Source organism: Equus asinus, chromosome 12 (assembly GCF_041296235.1).
Source record: "Equus asinus isolate D_3611 breed Donkey chromosome 12, EquAss-T2T_v2, whole genome shotgun sequence".
NCBI classification, from domain to species: Eukaryota; Metazoa; Chordata; class Mammalia; order Perissodactyla; family Equidae; genus Equus; species Equus asinus.
In genome coordinates this window covers 26,990,216-27,010,953 of record NC_091801.1, presented here as the reverse complement: position 1 = coordinate 27,010,953, position 20,738 = coordinate 26,990,216, and the positions used below count along the sequence as shown (strand labels likewise).

At 40.0% G+C, this 20,738-nt stretch overlaps 1 long non-coding RNA gene across 1 annotated transcript in view; it reads left to right on the top strand.

Annotated features, from left to right (window-relative positions):
- The window catches only part of LOC123290002 (uncharacterized), a 49,132-nt gene extending 35,990 nt beyond the window's left edge, over nucleotides 1-13,142 (top strand). Inside the window, exons 5-7 of the long non-coding RNA XR_011493199.1 lie at nucleotides 4,792-4,874; nucleotides 5,696-5,862; nucleotides 10,867-13,142. This is a non-coding gene — a long non-coding RNA (uncharacterized lncRNA). The remainder of the gene's footprint in view (nucleotides 1-4,791; nucleotides 4,875-5,695; nucleotides 5,863-10,866) is intronic.
- The last annotated feature ends 7,596 nt before the right edge of the window (nucleotides 13,143-20,738 follow it).

Sequence of the window (20,738 nt, the reverse complement as noted above, 5' to 3'; positions counted from 1 at the left end):
GGGCTTGGTTTTACTTTCCTTTTCCCTGCTCCTGGCTGGTCTCCTGAGTCACTCTTTTTCTTCATGTATTGATTGTAGGATTTTCCCGATTCTGTTGTTTTCATGAGGTTTTTTTTTTTTTTTTAATCCCTTTTGAGAAAAATAATGGCTTGAATTGGATTTCTGTTGTCTCCATGCTGGTCTGAATGCTTCTTCTAGGCCGGGGATGCTTTCTCTGTCTACCCACCTCCTCTCTCCCACTGCAAGTGCTCCTACGCCCCTGTCCTGTCATGGCCGTGGGGCTCCAGAAAGCTCCTTTAGTTTCGAGCAAACAGAGCAATTGTTTTCCACTGTCTGGTTCTTTACCCATTGGTTAACACGAAAAACTTTGCTGTCCTCTAGGCTGCTCCGCCCAGTGCTGTCTGCCTGCTGTGCAGGTTCACAGGATGGCTGCGAGATGTCGTCCGACTCTGACTCACTCTGTCCCAGGTCCTGCGGGGGTGTGTTTGCCTTGTTGGGGTCTCACACTGTCTTCTCCATGTCTTATCAACCGTCAAGGTGCTCTGCAGAAGGGACAGATTTATATATCCACATATAATATCACTTATGTGTTTATAGATCCATATAATGTAATAATAGATAGTCAGATTGTTTTTTAACAGGAAGGTCCTTGGAGTTCAAGGGGTCCTGACATTCCTTTAAAAGCATGAAATATTCTCCTAGAAGTAGAAGTCAAGGGCATTATGATTAATTTTTAATCTAGCGCACGGCACACACTGACATTGGTTCTTTAACTTAACCAATCCGTGGAGCACTGTCTGTGTGTCTGGCCCTGCTGTGGGTTCCGAGGAGGCAGCAGTGAATGCGACAGAGATGCTGTAGCCTTTTGAGTAGGGGAATCTGACAAAAAGCAAAAAGAACCATATAATGCAGTGTCAAGGAGACGTGTGTGAAGAAGATTATAGCAAGGTGAGGGGCTGAAGAGGAATGGCGAGGTGGCGCCAGGGGAGGATTCTCTGAGAGGGCACATTGCTGCCGAGATCTGAGTGGAGTCAGGCCGAACGTGGCGCTCTGAAGCAGATGCTTTGGGTTCACAGGACAACCCCTCTGCCCTCTCCTGACTTTAGCTGTAGCCATGGAGACAAGCCCCCTAGAACCTGACAGAGCCTTACCTCAAGCACCAGAAGCATCTCTTTTCTTTTCTGCCTCAAGTTTTTCCCCCAAAGCTGTGGGAACTCAGCCCCAGCAGGGTGTGTCATCCTCTTGAATCAGAGTGGGTGTGATTGGGGGACAAATGCCCAGCCTCCCTCCTTTTGAAGAGATAGTTGTGAGGTGCATTTCTGAGGTTCCCTAGCAAGACTGAGCCCTCATTTCCCGTGACAGCACCTGCTCCCGCATCCTCTGCTGACCTTTCCTCCTCCCTTCCCTCACTCTGCTCCCGGGCCCCTGATCATCTTCTAAATAAACCATCTGCACCCAAGTCCTTATGTCAGCTTCTGTGTTCAGAGGAAGCCCAATCAAGCTACATGCCAATTATTTTGTTTTTGTTGCTGCTGTTTTTCTCTTCTAAAGGAAATCCTTTTTTTTTGCTGAAGAAGATTAGCTTCGAGCTAACATTTGTACCAATAGTCCTCTGTTTTATATGTGGGTTGCTGCCACAGCATAGCTGACAAGTGGTATAGGTCCATGCCTGGAGTCTGAACTCCCAAACCCAGGTCCCCAAAGCAGAGCATGCTGAACTTTACCACTAGGCCATAGGCTGGCCCCAGGAAATCCATTTTTGATATGTATGACTCCTAAATTATTCTTATCTTATTAGATGATGCTGTTAAGAGTATTTCCTCAATTATACCCTTTTCCTCTCCGGTACCTAATAACAATCCCTCCTCATTATTTTGCTTCTTCTTCTTCTACTTTTTTTTTTTTTTTAACAATTAAACATCAAAAGATATGGACTCATTACTAGAACCTCATGAATCTTTCTGATACTTTAAAAGCTAGGGTAATGGTTTATCTGAGTATTTAACAGCATTATACATGCCCTTCTGTAATGTCTAAATATAACAGTGAAATACCGTCATTTATAACAGGAAGCACAGAAAGCCTGCTCAGATATAGGCCCTAGTACTATTGGTTAATATTATTGAATTCTAAGTGCATAAAGTAGTTGCTATTTGATAGGCCAGCAAACAGGGAATGCCAGTTTTACGGAAAGAAGGGCAGCATTAGCGAGCCACACTGCAGTCCGGATCGCAGAGGCTGGATGCGCAAGGGATGGGCAATCACAGTCTCAATTTGCAGCCTCCTGTAGAAACAGGATGATGCTCAGCAGGTCTGGGAAATGAACACATCTTCCGGAGCTAATCAAATACTTCAGAGTGTGTCAGGGGAGGACTCGCTTCATGAGAAATGAAAGTCTTCCACGTTTCTGTGAGTGCTAATGATCAAGAGGGTCATTTCAAAGATCAATATAAATAAGAGCATGGGTGAAGGTTTTACAGCAACAGGGTGACCCTCCTGGTTACATATCAGCTCCTGGAGTGTGAGAACATTGACCGGAATACTTAATGACAGAGCACTTCTCTTAAGTTGTGATTCAACCAGAAGAAAAGAATATGGATAACAATGCAGCATTCTTCCATGGATAGCCACTAAATCTTCAAATAAGTCCAATGAACAAGTAATTTAATGGTTTTGGGTTGTTTTTATTTTTTGTGAGGAAGATTGTCACTGAGCTAACATCTGTGCCAATCTTCCTCTATTTTATGTGGGACGCTGCCACAGGGTGGCTTGACCAGCAGTGCTAGGTCCCTGCCTGGGATCCAAACCTGCAAAACTGGGCTGCCAAAGCAGAGAGGGCAAACTGAACCGCTGCATCACCAGGCTGGCCCCTAATGGTTTTTATTATGTATGTTTGGTAAATACTTCCTCCTGTGATGAAAGCTTCTGCTTGTTTTTGCAGCTTCATGGAGAACATTATGAGTTAGAATCAAATTAGTACGATGAGAGTTAAAAGACAGAGCATGGAAACTCGGAGAGGCTCCACACAGCATCTGATTGGACCACAGAGTGTGCCCTGAGTTCAGAGGGACAGGAGGGCCTGACTGCACCCCAAAGTGTGTGTGCAGAGTTAACTCCTCTCTTTAAAATGAAAAAAATGAAACCCTCCACATTGTGGAGTGCGTGAAACTGTGACAACTGATGTGGCTGCCCCTGTCATGGACAAGTGGCCTTTCGGAAGCAGATATGAGGAGAAGCTGGCAGGAGGGACTTCATGGAAATGTGGGGGAGGACTCATGGAGAAGGAAGAAGAGAGGATAAATCATTTTCTGCTTATAGGAGGGGCTGGAGCCTGTACTGAGGACCCACCCAAGGTCTGAGGCTGAGATGGGGCACACTGGGGTCTGTGCCAGGCCAGTCCTTGACTCTGTTCCTTCGTATCTGTTAGAGGACCCTTTCAGCAGCCATAGGACTTGGAGATTCTGGGGCAGCAGAAAACAAATGCCTGCTGGCTCAGAGAATCTCGTGAGATTTTATCATCGTCCCGGTGCCCATAGCCCTTTGGTAGTTAGGAGAGAATATTTCCCACTGGCCCCCTAAATGAACGATCTGAGCAAAGACTGAAAAAGAGACGGTGCTCTCCCTTCCTACCCTGCCTCCTGCACTTTCCACTTGGAGATACTTGTTCCGGGACGTGCCCCGCTTTCTTTGTTTTCCTTCTGAGCTCTTGGCTTCTAAGGACATTCAGTCTGACATCTTGGCCGTAGGTCATTTCCCATGTTTTGTACCAAGATCTCAGAAAGTGTAAATTGGTGAAACATGCATTTTCTGGTTTCTCCCATCTATGTTATTCCTCACAGGGGGCTATAATGGACCCCCAGCACTGGTCCTGAATGGAAATCTCTTGTGTGCACAGTGCATTTAGCACCAGGAAGAAAAGGTAGTCTTGGATTGAACACTGAGAAGGGGCGGTGGGCGGGGTGCAGGAGTGAACTGGGCTTTGCAAGTAGAGCACCCAGCACGTGTCACTGAACCCCTACACAGGAGGGATGTCTGCTCGAGGACGGGTGGAGGGAATTTGTGTTGAAGCCAATGGAGAGGTGAGTGGAGCACAAGGTGGCTCTGTCCCCGTCAGCATTCCCCATGGCTGAGGTGTGTGCGACAGAGGGAAAGACTGGAAAGAGGCCCTTGCCCAGGGTCCGAAACCCGGAACAGCAGGCTGGGAGCTCACTTGAGGAGAGATGAGTTTTCTTATCTCGCACCTGGGCTGTTCCCTTGCTTGACTGGTGTACCTGGAGACACCAGACGATTTAGCTTGACCAGAGACAGCATTCTTATTTTCATTTATTTGTGCTTTTCTTTTTCTTTTTCCTTCCTTCTCAGGGGGAATTATGTATTTAAAAAAAGTCTAGTAACTTCTTTACGTAAATATAGAGTTGGAATGAAAATCGAGAAAATTAAATATTAGAGAAAAGTGTACCATATTATAACTAGGTGTTATCTTTTCAAAATCATATTCAATAATATGGTTTATGTATATCATATTTAATTATTTAAATGAATGCAAAACTTACCAGAGTCTCAGACAACTCTTCCAGAGAAATCCTAACTAAAGTACTAATCTCCCTCTGCGAACAGGGTGCTGGAAGCTTTGTGAGGTGGAGAGAGAATAACCCCATGAGTGCTGTGAAGTGTAAAGCTAATCCCAGAAAATGAGAGTAAAACCCCAGGGAGAAAGATAGTGAAAGCAGCAGAGTCACAATTAAAAGATATAATTAAAACAAGTGAAACCTCCTTGTTTTTATTTTGAAGTTCCCAGAAGTTGCATGGATCTGGGAGAAAGCCTGTCAGATGCCGTTAGAGATCTGAAACTTCAACAAAAGCTGAGCTACCAGGTATATGGTTTTCAATGATCTTCTCCCAATTGTTAGGTTGTCTTTTTGTTTTGTTGATGGTTTCCTTTGCCTTGCAGAAGCTTTTTTGTTGGATGTAGTCCCATTTGTTTATTTTGTCTGTTGTTTCCCTTGATTTTTGCATTACTTAAACATTTAAATTTACTGTTGAGACTTGTTGTTTTTATCAAAGATACTGTTTACTAGCCACATGGCTAGGGTCAGGGTTTGCTTCCTTGGGACTTTACCAAAGACTACTTACCAAACAAACAAACAAGCCCCGGCGACCTAAGTTTCATGCAGAAAAACTAAATTTTAAGTACAGAAGAGACTTATCTTTGATTAAAGTTCATTCACAAAAGCCAAGTTTTAAATATAGGAGAGAACATAACCAAACAGCCAAATCCTGGGGCCAGTGACAAATAATTAAGGTAGGAATTGTAGAGTCAGAAGGTCGAAGCCAAGCACGATGGGACCGGCTTCTATATTCTGGGCTTCATGCTGGGTACTTTCACATATTAATGAACGTGGTCCTAGATTATGCCAATGTGACGGATGAGGAAAACGAGGCTCTAAGCATGACTTATCTTGAACTGCGTGGTGCCTAATAAATACTGTAGCTGGGGTTTAAACCAAGATTCATTTGGCACCCAAGCCCATGCTATTTCCAGTACACTAGATGCAAATGAGGGGAGGCCAGGGGCCAGTAAGGAAAGTTTTAGGGAAACTACCATGATTGCCAGAGCTTCCATGGGTGTGGTTTGCTTTCTACTCTTCAGATCAAATCTGTCCTCCAAGGAGATTTGCTTGATCTTTTCTTACAGGGTGAAGCGTGCCCGTGGGAAGACCCTCTACCTCTCCAGACACTTGGATAAAGCAGTGGTCAGTGAGAGATGGTGGCTTCCACCCATTCTCTCAGTGATGTCTGGGTTCGGAAGGCCTCCAGGTAGATGACTCTCCTTCCCATGGCTAGTAACCAGGAGGACTAATGGTAATCAGGAACCAGCTTTTTTATTCCATTTAAAATTTATTTATCGGAGTAAAATTCGGTTTATTTATTGGAGTAAAATTTGGAAAGCTAAATACAATTCTCTCCTCTGTGGTATTTGATATAGACTCCTGACCTTTTCTTAGTGCTTAGTTCCGAGTGCTTCCTTGGGCATTAGTTTTGTTTGAGTGCTAAGCTTCTACGTTGCGTCCATAGTACGTAAATTTCCGTGTGCTGTGTCTCGGCAGTAACACAGAGTAACACAGAGCCTAACAGGTGACAGTCCTTTCACATTGTCTTCATTCTCCTACAGAGGATTTGGGCTTAAAGATCCAAAACTGACTGTCCTGAACTCTTTCAAAACTATGTCTGAGGAAAAGAGAACATTAAAAACTGCAAGTTAGTATGTCCTCATTGTGAATCTACTTGCTTTCATATGCAGAGAGTACTTATAGGCTAGAGGTTTCTTCATTGTAAGTCACATTCAGATTTATTCAGTTTTTAAATGATTATGAGCAAAAATGGAAAGTGTTGGTAACTCTCTCTTGCCCCCCCCCCCCCCCCCCCGCCGTGTAAAGCTTATCTTGTCTTATTTGTTCCAAACATTCATAAATGAATTGAAAATGAAGGCCATTCTTCATTCTTCCTACCTGAAACAAGATTCTTGGACAAATTATCTTACATACCATCGAAAAAGGAACACAAACTAGTCTGATAGGGGAAAAACCAGAACCATCATTTATGGGAACAATTTCTCCATACAAATTATCAGGGGATGGTTTTACTCTTCCTAACCTGGTTTCAGCCCCACTGTCCCTACCGCACTGCCATGCCCTCCCTCCCCTCGCCTTCCACCTCCCCTCCCAGGCATTGGATTTACTGAGTTGGTTACCTAGTCTCAAGATGGACAAGCACACTAACTATTGCATTGCTTACTGTTACTACAGGATGATGGTGGTCTCGTGGCTCTTAAAGGGAAGAATAATTTATTACTTTTTTACGAAAACAACACTTTAAAATAGTCTTAATATTACATCTATGTTAAATGGAAATATTAATATGCTACACAATTTCACTTCTAAGTTACAAATCAACAGATTTTATATTTAGAAATTCTCCACCTGTGTTTATTTACTGTTCCTATTTAAACAAATTTTAAATATTGCTAAATCACATGATACAGAGACAATGCTATACAGAGGGCAGCTGAGTAATCATGGAGGAACAATAGCTCCTTTCACATAGACTGTCCTTCTAGATTTGAGAAAAGAATGAGACTTCAATGAAAAGCCAGTCTAAAAAAGTACCATAAATAACAAATGCTATGCATATATCCTTAACCTTTTGCATAGGTTATAACCAAAATTAAAGGAAATTTCATGAGTAAAATTGCCTCTTCTCATTAAGACCTCAAATTATGTTGGAAAATTACCTCTGATTTATTTAAAATATGAGTGCAGTTTTGCATGAACTCTACATGCTGCACCCCTGGCTTACTTTAGTTCCTTGTTATAAGCAAGGTCACAAGGATATTTGAAAATTCCAGCTGAAGACTGATGAAATGAGTTTTTCTTCTAACGTGAATTGAGGTTAATTCTCTAATTCTTTAATTTTCTTATATGAGACAACATGTTCTTACATATGATAAAGAAACAGACTCACTAAATCTTTAAAGCTAATAGGGAAATCAGAGTTTAGTCCCGTCTTCTCATTTTGAGGAACACGGATCTGAGATTAGTGGCTCACCGATGGTGTCTATCCCAGGTAGACCAGTTGACTCAAATCCCAGCCAGCAGGAGCTAGTCTCAAACTCTTCCCACTGTGTGTGTGCCCTCCATGAATGCTGAAGAGAGCTACTTATGCCCATTTCTCTTTTTCTCGGTTGCATCGCCTCTGCCTTCTTTTAGGTCCTCACCATCTATTGTTGAATATAGTTTATATTTAGTCCTGTATATTATGTGGCAGCATGCCAAGAGCACGGTAAAATTATGTTGATTTGTTACCAAAAGTAAGAAGTTTATCCTTATTCTTTCCAAAAAGACAGCTGAACTATCATTAAATACCAGGACTCTCTTTAAGGAAAACCATTTTCTGATGTATTTGAATAGGCACTCAGAAAGTATTTGTTGAGTTACTGAATGAATCTATAGTCTTTAAAAAAAATGTTTTTGAAAGAGTATGAAATGGTTTACGTATGTTTTCTACTTAAATTCATTCTCCACGGTATTTCCAGCTATCTTTTCAAAACAGGTATCTGATTATGTCATTGCCTTTTGTAGCAACCTTCCACTGTTTCACTGGATGGAGTCTGAACACCCTAGGATGGTATAAACCAGGAGCCATGTAATTAGGCTCCAACATTCTACATAGCAGCACAGGCTCTGGATAAATACTTGGAAAATCAGGAACAGAAGTTAGGACTATTATTGAAGTGTAGTTAGATTTCACTTGTTTTTGTCATAGAAAGTTTTATAACTTTCCTATAAAAGGCTATGTAGTAGTGATTCTGGTATTCTTCAGTACATTTGCTAGCTGATCTCAGACTGCAGCCCAACTTGTAATGGATTCTTTTTGAAAGACAGAATACATGCTGTTTGCAAACTTTTATGGACTATTGTTTTATTTCTTGAGAACGTCTGAATCTTTAGCTGAAAAAATTTTAGAATTTGTCAGTATCCCCTAAAGTTAATGTGGCAAAATAAAGCACAAAAAGATGAAAAAACCTCAACAATTAGAGTTAAAACAGAGGCATGAACTTGCAATTATATCTAGATCTGGGAGAGGTTTAGTATATTTTGTAAAATATTCTCACAAAGAAGTATTTAAAAAATTTTAAAGTCTGATCATACTAGTATCTTTTCCATTGATAATTAGTTTTCTTGATGGTATAAAATCTGATTGACTTTTCATTGGATTTCCTTCATGATTCTATACAGCCAAGATATACACTGTTTGATCCTTAATTATTATTTCCTTTAGTTCAACAGTTGGGTAACATTATATGAATACTCATTTTCTTCTGTTGACTCTGTGAGTAGACTTTCTCAGATTTCCTTGAATATTATGGAAAATAAAAGATATTCTTTTCTCTCCTTTTGTGAAGTTGAGTGTCTTCACCTCCATCCTTCCATAGATCAGAATATTGGATTCCTGATCTTCATTTCTTCAGAAACTTCATTTCTAAAGTTTTTATAGGGGAAGATGCTAAAAAAAAATACATAGACATATAGATAATTGAGGAGCTGGCCAAATTCCCTGACCTGGGCTATGGACAAATGCCTGTCCTTAAACCTGTCAGTTGTTTGACATCCCAGTGAACATTTCCATTGAGTCTTGTAACATGTGTTGAAGAGGCCCATTAAAACAATACTTCTAACACTGTATCCATATTTCCATTATCGAATGACACACATTATAGGAAATGTTCTCTCTTTTACTTAGAGAGATGTATTATACCAGAAACATAAGAAATATATCTGATAAAATGCATACTCTAACAGAATAAAGGACAGAGTTTTCTCCAATTTCTAAAAATAGAGAAACGGAATCTGCCTCTAGGAAATCAAAGAAACACACTTTGTTACCCCAATACACCATATTCTATGAAACAAGGTCAGCTAAATAAACTGTTGGACTAATAAAAATCTAAAGTACTCAGGTGGATCACCTGGAAATCATTCCAATTTCCTCTTTATTCCCATCCTTTTACCATTCCCAGTCTTTTACCCTTGGTTCTGCAGCAAACCCAATATTTATGGGCCCAAATATCAATAGTCTTTGGGAGATATGATGGTAACTGGCCCCTCTGAGTATGTCCAGTTGGTCTCAATTTGGCAGAGTTGACTTTTCATACACCATTTCTCACATCCCATGCCTTCACCAGAGTTCATCAGAGAAGAATCTAAAATCCTTTTTCCAAGGTCCTACAAACCCAACTGCATTTTTGATTGGGTGTGGATCGAAGCTGATCACCTGCAGCCTGGGAGTCTTGGCTAGTATTCTTAAAAGGGCCATGACCCTGGGCTACAGATGCGTCCATCTTCCTAAATCTGTAAGCTCTGACTTCGGCTTGGCTGCAGTGACATTCATTTGTCTGTATTTTTGGTTCTGGATGCACTTTGAGGTGATAATCTGGGAGAATTATCTTTTGGTTAGATTTTGCGTTCTTTGTGCATTGGGGATTGTCATTCAACATTGACCAAATGTATTTTCTTTAACACAGAATCCAGAAATAACTCAGTCACAGATTAAATAGCTTGTGGGATGGAAAAGAGTAGAAAGACTGTAAATACTAATAAAATACATTATCCCAGCTCCTTTGGCTGCTCCCATTCTTAGGACAGTTCCCCTACATTTCTAATCAAACATCAATTAAAGGATTTGGGGGATCATAAAGAATTCTAATAATTTCAGAAGAGTTTATTTCCAGTTTTCTCTATCAAGAAGCAATGTGCTAAGAAAACACAATGAGAAAACATCTATTGCTTTATTTGTAAAACAAATAGAAAATCATTTTCATTCATTCTTCAAAAATATCCGAATTCTCAGCACAAATGACCAGAATCTCTTATTCCATTAGAAAAACAAGTACAATTTGTTTATTGATTAAAATTATAATTTGGTAAATTGTTTAATTTACCAATGTGGAAAGCTAGAAAATATAGCATATATACGTTGTTCATGCCTTCATTTTCAAAATTAATTCATTCTAGAAAAGGTAATTATCAGTTACGACAATTATGTAAATGGCACTCAAGTAATACTCTTTCATGAGATATATCTCCCTAAGAAACTAATAAAATTTGAATAGCAAAAACAGTCTGAGATAAATGAATGAAAAGTCTATTTTTTAAGTTCTATAGTAATTAGCTGTAATCAATTGACTGAAATTGCCCTGTTTTTCTCAAGTTGGAAGTTACTATAGCATGGATAAGTGACTTCATAGCCGAATTGCACCTGAATAGCATACAAATGACAGGCTTTTAATTTGTATTATTTAATTCACAGGTTCAACCATCTGCAAAGGAACAAAATGAAAATTACATTTTCTACATGGTGAAATGAATGTCATTCTTATTTTAGTTTGTCATAGAAATCTCTTTACCGCAAGAACTATTCTTCAACTTAAACTGAAATTGGAGAATGCATATGGGCTACCTATAAGTGGTTGAACACAATTTTTTTAGAATTTTATGTGCTATCAATTAAACGTGTTTTCATAACTGAGACACAAATGTGAACAACGTTTTTGTTTTCATTGTCAAGATTTTCTAATGGTGTGAAGGAGAAGGTAGAAATTGGAGGCATTCAGGGAAGAAGATCAGTTGAGAATTGATATTTGAACCTCTCTCTTACTTGTTCTTCAGTAATATCTTTGTCCAAATCCATAGAACATACAACTTCAAGAGTGAACTCTAACATAAACCATGGACTCTGGGTAATAATGATGTGTCAATGTAGGTTCATCAATTATAAGAAATGTGCCACTCTGGTGGGAAATATTGATAATAGGGGAGGTCGTGATGTGTGGGGCATGGGGTATATGGAAAATTTCTGTACTTCTCTTTTAATTTTGCTGTGAACCTAAGACAGCTCTAAAAATAAAATCTTTTTAAAAAAATGAGGCTAATGCCCTAGGTCCTGGCCCTCCTATGGACTGCTGTAGAATGCCAACAGGTGTAACTCTTGGGGTTCTCCTCCCTGCTACTGATAGCCCTATAACATCACTCATGGAATTGGATAACCATCTGTTTGGGAGAGGCATGGAACAGAGTAGCCTTTAGCAACCTTAATGCTGGTAAAAAAAAAAAGTTTAAAAAATTATTTTTTCTTGTTTTTCTATTTGGCGGAATGTTCCTTAAGGGCACAGACCACACCTCATACTTACAATATGCATATCAGACTTATGCATCTCAACAGAATCTGTTTGGCAGGAATTTGCATTGGATCAAGATAGCTATTATCTTGGTCGGACTTACAAATGTCCAGAAAACTTGTGTTCTGTGAATTAAAATAGAGAAATGATACAGATAAACCAATCATAGAAGAGCAAGTTCTAGTAAATTTAAAGTGAAAATAACAAGGCATATGGTTAAGCAGACTATTCATCGACCTCAGATATTTATAGACCAATGTGCAAAGTACAGGTAATAAACACAAAGAATTCAAAATAATAGCTTAGGTGCCATTGAGACTTAAATATGATACTTGAGCAGAATCTGGAAATCCTTAAAAAGGAAAAAAGCCAGTGGTGGATTATGCTGGTAAAGCTTTTTATACTCAAACATCTTTTACACACATCATCATCGCATTTCATCTTTAATAGTTCTTGGAGGAAATCAGAGAAGCATCGTAATTTTCATTTTAAAGTTGAAGAAAGTGAAGATGAGAGGAATAGGTTTTCAAAGGTCCTGCAGCTGGTAAGTGCTAGAGTCTGTAATAACCTTGATCTTTTCCCATATAAGAATCCAGAAGGCACATCCCTGATGGAGATCCTTGCTTTGCAAGATAAAATCATAGTGCCCCACATTTGAATAAGCCTTACAGGAGAGAAGAGACAAGTAGTATTGAGAAGGGGTATACCAAAGACCACTGTGAGATAGAAATTTCAACCTACAGACTCTCCCATCTTACGAGCAGAATGGATATGCTTTCTTAATACTAGTTACACAGTTGGCAGAGATAAAATAGATCAGGACTAGGAAACTCCCCTCAGAAATCATCTTGAAGTAGCAGAATGTCTGGTAAATTCTTGGTTACCCTGTTGGCATTTATAACCTTCATTTATGTTGAGGAAGTTAAGATCAGACCTGCTACTGTAATCATGACTGTGACATCAGGTGACCTTGAAGGAAAGTGACCACAACGTGGAGATGACATTAACTGAGCAAAAATAAACTGTGCCTGGGCAGACAGATGTTTTAGATTCAAAGATTTTCACAGAAGAGACATAAGACCATATTCTAGGAGCACTACAAAGTCTGGGATTAGAGTCAGATAGTGTAAACTCAATTAATATGTTGGATTGAATGACCGAGGAATGACATAGTTTTACTGCTTGGCAAATTCTCTTCATCTACAAACTACTAGTCAAAGAAATGGAGGATATATCCTAATTACCTTATTTTCTATCTAGTTTTTTTATATCATTTAAAGTATCTTTGAGTGATGGATGTTAACTAAACTTACTGTGGTAATCATTTTTCAATTCCTACATTTATTGAATCATTATGTTGTACACGCTAAACAAATGTAATGTTATATGTCAATTATATCTCAATAAAGCTAGGAAAAAATAAAATAATAAAATACCTTTGAATATGTTTTTGTACTCGTCCCTGGTTCAATTCAAATTGGAGAGGATATTTTTCACAATTTGTATTGACTTATACTTTGATTATTTTTGAACGATGTTTATGTGTAAAGTGAAAATATCTTATCTAAAGTTTCAGAAATAAAAAAAAGGAAGAGAGCTATTGTATTAGTTAAGGTTCTCCAGAGAGAGAAAGAGAGAGAGTCTGTGTGTAAGAGAGAGAGAGAGATTTTAAGGAATTGGCTCACATAATTGTTGGGGCTGGCAAGTACAAAATAAGCGCGCTGGGTGAAGGTTTAGGTAAGAGTTGATGCAGTGTTGAGTCTGAAGGCTGGAAACTCAGGCAAGACTTCCATGTTTCAGTATTGAGAAAAATTCCTTTTTCCTCAGGAGACCTTAATCTTTGCTCTTGAGGCCTTCACCTGATTAGTTGAGGCGCACGACATTATGCAAAGTAGTTTGCTTTATGCAAAGTCCAGCAAATTAAATGTTAACCACATCTCAAAATACTTTAACAACAACATCTAGACTAGCGTTTGACCAAACAACTAGTCACCACATTCTTGCTGATTTGACAAATAAAATTAACCATCACACCTATAAAAAGAGGGAGTGTGCATTACATTTTAGAGTCTTTATTCCATTTTCCCTCCCCACACAAACACCACCTATCACATATGACCTCTCAATGTCACACACATAATGGAAGAGTTTGGCAATGATAATCATTGTTTATGTTGATTTGAGTACATAGAGCAATTTGTGAAACAAAGCATCAGTTTAGGACAGAAAAGGGATGCGTTTTAGAACACAATATTAATTATAAAGTTCTACTTGAATTCTTCAATGTTTTCTCAGGGAGAAGTATCAATACATTAATCTCAGCATTTATCATACAACACTTAAAAATGCCAAATGCTAGTAACTACTTTTAAAAAATCACATGATAAATATTATTTTCAGATTGACATACTAAATGTTAATCGATGTCAGTATAATGCTTTTTTCAGAGAAACCTGGTTTTCATTCCAATTTGATTTCTTCTCACATTAAGATGTGTTTCCTTACTTTTACGTTAAAAATATGCAGCTATCCAAGAGCGAAGGATAATCCGTTCTACCAGTGATGGTCCTTAGTGGCAATCTTGCTTCACATTTCACAGTAATGATTTAAAATTGTACTTAATACTCTTTCTGCAATTGCACACGTGGAGGAAACTTAAATGCATATTACTAAGTGAAGGATTCTAATCTGAAAAGACTACATAGCTTGTGGTTCCATTATATGACACTCTGGAAAAGGCAAAACTATAGACAGTAAAAGGATGAGTGGTTGCCAGGTGTTAGGGCAGATGGAAGGATGGATAGGTGGAGTGCAGAAGATTTTTAGGGCAGTGAAACCACTCTATGATCCTATAAGGGTGGATACATGTCATTATACATCTGTCAAAACCCAAGCATCAAATGAACAACACCAAGAGAGAACCCTAATGTAAGCCATACACAGAATAACAAGCCACCCAAAGCACAGTAAACTGCTAAACTCCCTGATGACAAGATGAATTTCAAGTAGCTTCTAATCCATTTGGGGAGATACAATCTATGTGTGGGCACCCATAAAACAAGAGAAGGTAGCCAGCGTGGAAGAGATGTAACAAGAGCTATGCAAATTTAGTGGAAGGTGACATTACATGAAATTGAGATCACATTATATAACAGGATGTTTTCTAGTGGAGACCTCCCAAAGATTTTTGAGGAGGAGAATGCGACAAGGCTTAATCTTTAGGAAGATTAGTCTGGAAGTAGATTGTGGTAGGAGTGAAGTAGGGAGAGAGAAAGGCAGCTAGTAGCATTTAGGAAGGTAATGAAGACGGCCTGGATCCACTCGGGTGGGGTCACCTAGGAATGAAGAGAGGATGTCCCACACCTCTGAAGTGAAGTCTGTAGAGCAGGTGACCACTTTGAAGAATGGAAGAAGAATAAAGAAAAAAAGAGAAAATGCCAAAGGTCTGTGTGCCTGGTTTCTTAGGAGGATGCTGGTACCACCAGCAGGTGGTGACCTCACGGGGAAAGGGGCTGGTTTGGGAAGAGCAGCTCTTAGGAGAACCACCCCTCTACTGCAAGGTTAAATTAAGTTCATAATTAAATTAGACAGATATTTAACATTTGCCTGGAAGAAGGTGGCCACGTGGGGCTGGAGCGGGTGCAGCACTGAGTGCCCCAGAGTCTAGCAAGGCCCACACCAGTCATGACCTTGAGGTGGCTCCGTCCTTCTTGAACACTGCCTTCCTGGTCAGAAGAACAGGCCCTGGAACCAGATGGTCTGAGTGTAGGTCTTGGATCTGCTGCTTATTTGCTGTGAAACACCACACAAGTCACTCAGCCTCTCTGGGACTGTTTTCTCCTTTGTAAAATGGGAATAATAACAATACCTACATCATGGGGATGATGTGATAATTAGATGTGAAAGCATGGAAAATGCTTAGAACAGTGACTGGGACCTGGTGAGTTAATGATTATCATCATTATTTTGCACTCAAGTTAGTTCCTCACCTTGGAAGAACTGACACCAATAATCTACGTGTTATTTTTAAGGGATTGGTTATAAATGTTGAGTGCTCCCATATCTTGACTCAAATTAGAGTCTTCAAACCTCATCCTCATCTTTGGCAAGAAAGTGAGGTCAGCACTCAGGGATCCCCAAACAATCTCTCTCCTCTAGTTACACAGCATTGTGGGACTCTTTTTTTCTATATTCCATCCTCCTCATGCTGATTTAATACCCATTTACCTGACTGTTCTGATGCTGAGTTTGGCCTAAAAACAAAAATGTTTAAAGATCTGTTTTCCCACAGCAGTAGATATTGAGTGTCTAGTGGGTTGTATTTGGATTGTGGTGTCAACATCAGGGATTAATCAGTGCTTACAGTATCTTCAGAGCAAACCCAGGTTCACGTGGGTTGGGGTAGGGCAGGCTAATAAATACTTCTGTCAACATTACTTACCATTCACGGTACCCAATCTCTTCCCCATTCCTGGACTGAAGCGTTGAAAGCCATGGGAGCTCCATATATTAACCCTGCTGACCCTATCTCATGATCTTACTTCTTGTTCAAAGTTTGCACTTTATGACCTCCTAGTAGATACTTGGACTTAACCTGGCTTCCATGTTCCTTTTAGAAATTTTGGCTGTCCTTAATCCCTTCTCATGGATGATTTTCAAAATATTTATTAAAAGCCTAGGTCCAGTTCTTGAGCTCCTGAATCTTGTTCTTCGCTCTCTCTGTTTCAGAATTCTACCACCAAATTCAGTATGTCTAAATTTAAACCAATCCTTTTTCCCACAACCAGCTTTGCTTTTGGACTTCTATATCTCAGTCAGTATCTCTCTTTCTTTGTTGTCTTGCCTCCCACAGGTGGCCAATCTCCTTGTCCTGCCAATACTTCCTCAAGAACGTCTCTCCAGCCTAGCACTTGCTCAATATAGTCTACTGTTTTTGTTTTCTTTTCAATATCTCACCATTTCATGCCTATAGTGTTCTAGAAATGGGCTAGTTGTTATCCTCCATTCTAGACATCCTTCAGTCTATGCTACATGATGCTGCCAAGTGAATCATCCCAGGTGACCAAACTGGCCCATGAGTAGCTGTGTTGCACGAGTGTGCACACCATCCATTGAGCGGTAGAGCCAAGTGTCCTTGGTCCCAGGAACTTGATCACTTTAAGGTCACTGTGGTGTGTGTCCAGTGCCACAGGCTGGGTGGGTGAGAGTTATGGGAAAGTAATTTGGACTATGTTCCCCCAGAGAGGAATCCATAACTTGGGGCAGTCTTTTGAGCAGGCAGAAGGAGAGCTGGATCCTGTTGAACTCCACTTGTGTAGCTGGTCTTAGAGAGGATGGCACCTTGGCTATCCATGGAAATCACTGATGAAACTGTTCAAAATTTGTATGCTCCAGAGAATCTGAAAAGGAAGATCTGGGATGGATCCTGGATCTCTGCATTTTTAAAAGCACAGTGGGCTGATTTTGGATTGAAAGCTGAATTTAGTGTTTAGCTCCACCTTTGGCCAGGGGATTGATTTCCACAGAACAGTGTTGGTTTTCCAAGCCAGTGTTGGAGCTTTTTGGAGGGCACTAGGCAGGGTTCTCTAGGGCAACAGCTGAGGAGCAGGAGCAGGAGTGGTGCAGATTTTCACAAAGGCCATTTCCAGCACAATGCTGTCTCCAGGGCCTGCAGGGGAGAAACCTTCAGCTGAGTGAGAGAGTGGTCTTCCTCACCATGGAAGACAGCGTGGGTGGGGCATAGAGGGACCCTGAGCTTCTGGGGAAACATCCATTACTGTGGGACTGATGGAGTGCTAGAGCTGTGTTGCTCTGATTGGAATCCAAGAGAAGGGCTCTTTGAAGGACGAAATTTCACAGATTAGAGAGAAATTTCCTCCAGTATTCTTTCTTCACTGTCCTGAAGAGGAGCTAGTTGGGAAAAAGATACAGAGAGGACCAGAAACTAGAAATGTGGGGCCATTTGGCATGTCATGGGTTGAATTGTGTCTCCCAAAAAGATATGCTGAAGTCTTAACACCTGGTATCTGTGAAATGTGACCTTATTTGAGAATAGAGTCTTTGTACATATCACCAAGTTAAGATAAAGTCATTAAGGTGAGTCCGAACCCAATATGGCTGGCACCCTTATCATAAGAGAAGAAGACAGGGACACACAGAGGAAGATGGCCCTGTGATGACAGAGGCAGAGACTGGAGTCATACATCTACAACCCAAGTGATGCCAAGGATTGCTGACAGGCGCAGCAGCTGGAAGAGGCAAGGAAGAATGTTCCCTTGCAGGTTTCAGAGGGAGCATGGTTCTGCTGATGCCTTATTTTTGGACTTCTAGCCTCCAGAACAGTGAGAGGAAAAAATTCTGTAAATTGATGCCACCAAGTTTGTGATGCTTTGTTACAGCAGCCCTAGGAAACGAAGACAGGACACTTTATGTCCATTCCCATTATATTCCTGAGACAAATTTGGGGCACTGGCTAGTCTTCCACCTTAACGAGTCACAGTTCTGATCAGGACCTATGTCCACCCCCTGAGCAGAGGAATTAGTGGATTTAGGATTGGACTGGGTCACATCAGAAAACTGGCCTCTAAACCACAAATTAAAGCATCAGAAGGAAAATAAACAGTTTTTTCCAATGTATTCCACTTTTAGTCTTTCTTCTTTCCATAGAATGGTAACGGCATTCAGAATTGGACTATTAACTTTTGAATCAAGCTGGGTTTTTCCCCTTAAATATGTGATCATATAATTTCTTTTTTACTGTACACTCTCCATGACTGATTTACCAATTACTATAATGTTACCAATCTCCAAACCTAACAGATTCCAGTAATACCTGAGGGGCTTATGCTTCCTCACATCTGCTTCTAAACAGACCTTCCATCAAATGAACTGCAATTTGCACCTCCCTATTTTTTTAATAAGTGCCAACTTTACGATAACTAAAATTCTTAAACTTTTCTAATCACCCTCACATACATCATCCCACTTGCGAACAAAACAACCAAACAACAGTTCTGTGTGGGGTGTAACTTAAGGCAGAGGGTCAATCTCTGTTCTTTCGTGAGGGCTGGGGAAGAAAGGGCCACAGTCACTAAACTGAAATGGAATCTAACAAATCACGCAAAGTTTGCCGTGTCCTTGCTCGCGCCTAATGTCTGTCCTCCGTCTGCTCTCAGGGAGAAGCCATACTGCAGTACCAACTGCCCTTTTTAAGGTATCTGCAATATAATTTTAATTGTTTAATATTTGTCAATACAAATTTATCGATAGATATAGCTCCCTAGAAGGAGTAGCTGATTCCTTGGAAGATATTTGCTACAAAGTGTACTAGGAGTGAAGAATAATAGTAATGATATCAATATTAATAATAAGGAGAAAAAGAACATCTAACACACATGGAACAATTACTATATTACTAAGTGTTTTATATACATTGACTTGTTTAATCCTCATGATAGAAATTATTACTACCTTTGTTGTACAAATGAAGAAACTGAGGCTTAGAAAGGTCAAATAAGCTGTTCTGAATCATTGCTTGCAGGTGGCAGAACCTTCAGGCTCTAAACCACTCCTCCAGGTGGCCAGTGGATGTCCATGGAAGGCCTTCTGATCCACGATTTTGGAGTTAGGATTCTATTAGTGTGACTAACATTTGAAACATTGTATTGACTATTTCAGTGTTTTCTTGAATCAGTAGATTTCAACAAAGTAGCTAGATATTTACTTTTCACACTGTAAGCTAATCCACTGTATTAGTACTCTGTCACTACTGCAGTAAATTAGCACAACTGGGCAGGTTAAGACAACAGAAATGTATTCTCTGACAGTTCTGGAAGCCTGAGGCTGAAGGTAGTTTCACTGAGCTGGAATGAAGGCGCCAGCAGGACTATACTCCCTTTCCAGGCGCTGGGGAGAATTCCTTTCTTGTCTCCACCAGCCTGTGGTACCAGTCAGGATTCCCTGGGTTGTGGCTGCATCTCTCTGTTCTGTCTTCACATTGACTTCTCTATATGTTTTCCCCTCCATTTACCTATCTTCTTAAGATACATGGGGCCCACCTGGACAATCCAGGACAGTCTCCTCTCAACAACCTTGACTTAATCACATCTTGGTCATGTTTTTAAGGACATTAACTGTTTCTTGCTCCTGTTGGTTTCTCTTTGGTGGGCCTACACAGGAGCTGGCCCATAGTAAGCGCTCAATAAATGCTAATCTTTGTCAAATCTAGTCCGTCTGTACTATGGGGAGAAAATATGATGGGATCCTTCTTTACAGCTCATATATTCTATTTTAACTGATTCTGTGGAGATTGCTAGTCTTGGCCTAGATATTTTCTCTTAATCTGAATACTATTAAAGTAGTAGAAGAATATACCATACACAAAGTAGTTGTTTAAGACTGAGTAGTTGACTCATTTTTCTTCTTTTATCCACTGTTCTCTACTTCTCACATAGCTAGCCCCTGTGGCTTGCAATATTGTGGCTCTTTCCAAAAAAAGATAGTGTGTGTGTGTACATGTGTTATGTGTGGTGTGTGTGCATAAGAGGCATAGCAAATACATATGGGTTTGTAAAATGTCCCATAAAAAATCCCATCTTTATCTTTCCATTTCTTTCTGGTAAGGAGAAGCAGCAGGATGAACAGGCACTAGTGGCTGACGTCTGTTAATTATGTTGGATAGGAAGGACGTGACACTACCCATGTGAGTTCTTTGCATTGTATTAATTACAGGAGTCATCACTTCACTCCAGCACAGTGCTCGAGAGCTCTGGTATCTGTCATCCACAGCACAAATTCAAATGCAGCCTCATCAGCTGCTTTCTTAGAACCATCTAATTAGACCATACGACATGGCAGCATGTTGGGAGGTTGATCAATGGGAAGAACTTTAAGATTAATTACTTGTGTTCAAAGAATATTAATATTGTCTACCTGGCTAGAAACATAATTGTGATGGTAGAGATAGAATAAATCAATGATAAAAGTAATCATTGCCTCAGATTTT